This window comes from Piliocolobus tephrosceles, chromosome 4 (assembly GCF_002776525.5).
Source record: "Piliocolobus tephrosceles isolate RC106 chromosome 4, ASM277652v3, whole genome shotgun sequence".
Lineage (NCBI taxonomy): Eukaryota > Metazoa > Chordata > Mammalia > Primates > Cercopithecidae > Piliocolobus > Piliocolobus tephrosceles.
Genome location: NC_045437.1, coordinates 24,596,678 through 24,603,193, shown reverse-complemented (window position 1 = coordinate 24,603,193; position 6,516 = coordinate 24,596,678).

The following is a 6,516-nucleotide window of genomic DNA, read 5'->3' as shown; positions in this document are numbered from 1 at the left end:
TTCCTTCCTTCCTTCCTTCCTTCCTTCCTTCCTTCCTTCCTTCCTTCTTTTCTTTCTTTCACAGAAGTCTCACTCTGTCGCCTAGGCTGGAGTGCAGCGGCACAATCTTGGCTCATGCAATCTCTGCCTACCGGGTTCAAGTGATTCTCCTGTGTCAGACTCCTGAGTAGCTGGGATTACAAGTGTGCGCCACCATGCCCAGTTAATTTTTGTATTTTTAGTAGAAACGGGGTTTTCTCATGTTGGTCAGGCTCGTCTTGAACACATGACCTCAGGTTATCTGCCCACCTGGGCCCCCCAAAGTGCTGGGATCACAGGCAAGAGCCACTGTGCCCAGCCTTATTTGTTTATTTTCAAGATATGTGTTTATTTTCAAGATATTTGTTTATTTTCAAGATATGTGAATGACAGACAAATCAATTATTTTTCAAGAATGAGTTTTGGAGCATAGCAAAGATTATGACAATATGAGCAAGGGGAAGAGCACATAGTCAGCAGGAGTTTGAGAAGTGAGGTTTCAGTCAATTGAAAGATTCCCAAGAGAGATGCAGGATGAAACAGAGAAAACAGAGATGACTAAATATTTAAAACATTCTTATAAAAATCATCCATGTGTCAATTAAACAGGTTCACACGCAGAGACTTTGGTCTTGATTTGAAATCTCCACCACAGAAATATTATATTTTCTCTCTGATAGATTGGTTGATTACTGTCCCAGGAGTAAAACCTTTGGGGGCTTTCTCAAGTCGGGAAGCAGTCTAGGACAAAGGGGAGTGGTTCCATCAGATTGCTGGTGTAAGAGTGGACAGTTTTTTATCCAATGACTTGGCTAATTACATTAAAGGCAGCCTTCTCGGAGAACATGTTCTTTAGTTGAGATCTCTCAGTTTGGGTTTAAAAATATCTGTTAGTAGATTTTCTTGTTCATGTAGCTGTTTTAGCTATAATGACATGCACCTGTTTTTCTTGGTAAGCCATTTCCTCATTGTGGCCTCTGTAACTCCAAGTTACTTTTAGCACAGTTTACCCGTTTCTCTATACAAGCACAGGCTTTGAGTCTATGTTCTTAAAATGAAATTGGCTGGAGTTTCAGGTGAAAAATTTCACCTTCCTTTGATAAAGATAAACCCATGATTTCCTTTCTTTTAGCAACCTTGTCTACCTACTGAACAAAGTCCAGTTTCTCTTTCACTTAATCAAACAATTGAAGCCTCCCTATAGACCCAGTCTTGTTTCTATTGTGACTTCCAATTTAGTCTGGATTAAAAATACTCTAACTCAAAATGCTCAAAACACAAGCTTGTGGAGTTCCATTCGGAAACAGAATCTGCCCATGACCCCAGTTGCTACCAGAGAGCTATAGGCCCAATTGGCCCAACAGTACCTTCACTTACTTGGCCACCTGGATCTCCTGTGGGTTACTGGTGGTCTACTTTGGATTCCACTTATAATGCTAAATTGTTCAAAGAAAAGCCTTAGACAAATTAAATTTAGCAGAGTTAATCTGAAAAAAGAAAGTTTCAGGAATCAGGCAGGACTCAGAACCAGGAGAGGTTCAGACAGCGCCACCTAGCAATGTGGGGAGATAGTATTTATGGACAGAGAAAGGAAGTGACATACAGCAACAGTTTGGTTGATTACAGTTTGACTTTTACCTTAAATGCACATGGTCTAATCCATTGGCAGCCTGTGATTGGCTAAAGCTTGGCTGCTATGATTGGCTGAGATTCAGCTACTTGATAGTTTACGGTTTGTTTACATTGTAAGATAGGATGCAGTTTGTTACATATAGAGATAGCTTTAAGACAAATGCAATTTTTATTATAGTTCTATCTTATACTTTTAGCTTATACTTCATATGCACTTCAGAAAAAATAATTTTATTACTAATTTTTGCTTCAAACCAATGTAAAATGAGTATAAAGGGAAAAGAGAACAATAAGTGTTATTACCAAAATGTCAATGTCATACTTGTAGAACATGAGGCAGTTCTGAAAGCTCTATGATACTGAGAAACATACACAGATGAATAATATTTATGGAATAATTTTTCTTACACTGATATTTTTATGGCTAATAACTATCAGTATTCATCAGTGGGGGATACTCGAACAGTCCAATGATCTGCCAATCAGCTTCTTGGTGAAGTCAGAGGAAAAGATGATTTAATCTTGCACATATATATTTCACATATTTAATGATGTGAAATAATTTAATTAATAAATTTTTTTAATCCCCTTGGATATTTTTATGCCCTTCAAGATACATCTTGAAGGTGTTCACATTCCCAGAAAAGACTCCACTGTACAACTGACCTTAGTTAACCTTGAATAAACAGAGTGAAAATTGTCATGTAATTTATCCATTATTTTTTAATATTTCTTTTTATTACTATTCGTTCCAGTATGGTTTGACTTATTTTTATGTCTTAAATCTTATTTTTTCAGCGCAATTGCTGTGTTATGGTATGTCTTCTGTTAATGGAAACTAGATAAGTTATTCATAAATGGTTTTTTAAATTTAATTTTTTGATGAAAACAGCAAAGCAAATATTGGTCTTTAAATGCTATCAACATAAATAATAAATAAGTCTTGAGTTAAAAATAACTAACGTATACTAAATAATTTTATTAGTGCAACTACTTTGTAAAATAAAAATAAAAGCACAACTTTGAATATTAAAAATATATGTATGTAATATTATTGTCTCAAAATTACAGTATATTGATTCTCTGATTCACTCCCGTCAACATTGCACTATATGTTATAACATATTGTCAAAATCATCAAAATTAGAGGAAAGTAATCAAAGTTCCAAAGTAATCTTCCATGAAAATGCAATGACCTCTCATTTTATATGATAAAAGCATAAAACAATGTCCAGCAAGAAGCAAACATTCTAACAACAAAAAAGGAGTCTAAGATTATATGTATTCTTCAAACATGATTTTTTTGAAAAAGTTACATCACAAATTTATTTAATTAGATGACAAGGTAATAACAAATAAACTGTGTGTGTGTGTGTGTGTGTTTGTGTGTGTGTTAAAGGGAGAAGGGATTATAACTGTTTTTTTTTTTTAAATTAACTTTACAAATGACAATTTGGACACCCAATAATATTAATGATGTAAAATATGCAGAGTTACGTAAATTAATTATATGTGCATGCTGGAAAGTGTTTCAGCTTATAGGTGATTGAAATAGCTAAATCGTAGACCTTGAATCAGTAGTTCACAGACCATTATATATATAATGTTTGAAGAAAAAAAATGCTTGGAAAAAATTCAGTGCTGTTCACTAAAATTTTATTTATGAGTTCAAGAAATTTCTGATAATGGTCGAGTAGTTTGATTAAAACAATGTTCTTGAAACTCCAACACACATATCATATACACACATATACATTCCAACATTGAACAAAATTTTAAAAATACTTGAAGACCCTGGAGGTTGACAAAATTTAGTAGAAAGTAGAATATGTCTATATTCTACTTGTCTAAATTAGAGAGTAAAAAAGTAAATAAAGATAGACTCACAAACAGGAAAACTACCATTGGTGATAACGTAGTTATGCCACTTCTCACTTGAGGACATTTCTCATTCACTCCTCACAATACAGAAAGGCTGGAATTCAGTCAGAAATACACCATGTTACTACTTTTAAAAGTTGGAAGACAGAGTTTAGGGCTCTAGGGACACCCACGTAATAGGAGGAAATTCTGGAGAAAGTTGTTACATAAATCAACCACTGGCTAATCCCTGAAATTCACACAGATATGGTAAATGCCCGTTAGTGATGGAGATCAATGGGTGGAAGACAGAAAGAATTGAGTAAATATTTTAACCACTGCCCACTACAAGGAAGATAAACCACTATAAACTGTCTGATATAAAAATTAAATTAAAAAATGGGTACTGCCCTATGAAAAATAAAGAAACCCAGAATAATTAAAATGTACCTTTGACACTATTATAAATTTGTTCATGGACAGAAAGAATATTATGTTCATAATAAAGAATAGATAGGGGATCTTAGAAAAACGCTATACAAATAAACCAAATAAAATTATAAAAATATACAGTACAGTGTTCTAAATAAAGCTTACTAAATTAAATTTATAGATTATTACAATGATAGATGATTGATTTAGGGAATTAAAATATAGAATGGTAAAAAGGATTATCTTTGGAAATAAAATAAACAAAATATTTTTAAAATTACATCACTGGAAAGTTGGTTCATATCAAGTAGCCTCCAAAATAGGTATGAAGGAGAAAGTTACTTAAAGGAATAATGTCATGACTTACATTTTTAGAAAAGTATACATTTTAATACTTATGCATTTTGTAAATATCTGCTAAATGTACTTGGTTTATAGTCTTGTTTATACCTTCAGTTTGTTTATTTTCTGCCTGATTATTTGTACAAGTATTCAAAGTATGGTACTAAAATATCTGATTATTATTTCTCCTAAAGTATAAATTTCTCCTTTCAATTATGTTAGATTTTACATTATATATTTTGGACTTTAATTGTTGAGAGCGTTTATATATAAAGCATTCTATCTTTTTGATTGATTCACTTGCTTATTAATAAAATGTCTCTACTCATCTCTATTAACATGTTTTTGTTTAAGAAACAATTTTGTACGATATTCGTATAGCTATAAAATTTTTTCACATACTTATTGTTTGAATGATATATTTTTTCCATCTCTTAACTTTAAAACTGTTTGTATCTTTAAATTTAAAAAAGTGATTATTGTAGAAAGCATATATTTCAAGCTGTTGTTTTTAAATTCAGTCTTATAACCTCTGCCTTCTGATTGAACTGTTTAAAACTGTTCACATTTAATGTTATTATTGATGCAGTTGGATTTATGTCTTCCAATTTACATTTTTTTGTTTCTATATGTCTCATAGCTTGTTTTTCCTTGATTCATCTTTTACTGCTTTCTTTTGCATCAATTGAATACTTTTATAATAATTAATTTTTTAAACTAAATTTTATTACATATTTGAGTTATTAATATTATGTCGTAGCTTCTTCAGGGCTTACCTTATAAATCTTATAAAAATCTATTTCATATTTGTAATAAGCTAATTCCAGTGAGATATAGAAATATTATTCCTATATAGATCTATTCCCGATTCTGAATTTTTGTATTACTATTGCTATGACTATTACGTCTATATGTGTTACAAATTCAACAATAAAATTCTACAATTATTACTTTAAATCATTTTATGTCTTTTAGAAACGTTGATCAAAGAAAGGCTTTAAGTATATGTTTATAGATTTTGTTACATTAACTTTTATTTACCATCTCTTGTCTTCACTTTTCTTGTGGATTCAAGTTATCATCTGATTTCATTTTCTTGCTTCGCTTCAGCTTTATTCCTATCCATATCTTTTATGCTTTTCTTATTAAATGTATTGTTTTTCTATGTTTCTAAGCCCAATGCTATTCTTTGAATGTGACCCCTCTGAAATTCAGGTTGAAATTTTGTCTCCATTGTAGTAGCGGTATTGAAATATGGGGCCTTTAGGGAAATAATAAGTCCTGAAGGCTCCACCCTCATGAATAAATTAGTGCCTTATAAAACAGCTTGAGGGAACTAGCTCAGCCCCTTTTTGTCCATCCATTACTTCTGCCATGTAACAACACAATATTCATCTCCTACAGAGGTTCCAGCCACAAGGCACCATCTTAGAAGAAGAGACGCCAACTCTTTCTGGACACTAAACCTGCCAGCGCCTTGATCTTGGACATTCCAGTCTCCAGAACTGTGAGGAATAAATTTCTGTTGTTCACAAATTACATGATGTGTGATATTTTATTAGAGCAGCACAAATGCTTTAAGGCACCCACCAGTAAAATTACATACATATTGTTTTATTCAGAGCTTTTAAATCAATTAGGATAAGAGATGAAATATGAGATTATATTTTATTTATAATTACATAATTACCACTACCAGCACAAATATTTAATTCATGTGGATTTGAGTTATTGTTGGGGTCACTTGCTTTTAGCCTGTAGAAATGCCTTTAGTATTTCTTCTAATGTATGTCTTCTAGCAACAACATTTCTCAGTTTTGTTTCTCTGTAAAGTCTTTGCTTCCTCTTAACTCTTGAAAGATAGTCTGCTTTGCAATAAGCTTCTTGGTTGATACATTCATTTTCTTTTTCATTTAGCACTGTAATACAGTGTTCTGTTGCCTTCTGTTGTCCATTATTTCTGATGAGAAGTCAGCTATAAGTCTTTTGAGGGCTTCCTTCTATCTATTCAGTAATTTTTATACTGCTACTTTCGATATTGTCTGTCTTTTGTCAGTTTTACTATAATTATGTATATTGTTTTATACTTTTTCTACTTGAAGTTCATTGACCTTCATGGATATATGGATCATTGCTTTTAATTAAATTTGGGAAATTTCAGCCTTCCTTTCTCTTCTCTCTTTCTTTCCTTCCTTCCTTCCTTCCTTCCTTCCTTCCTTCCTTCCTTCCTTC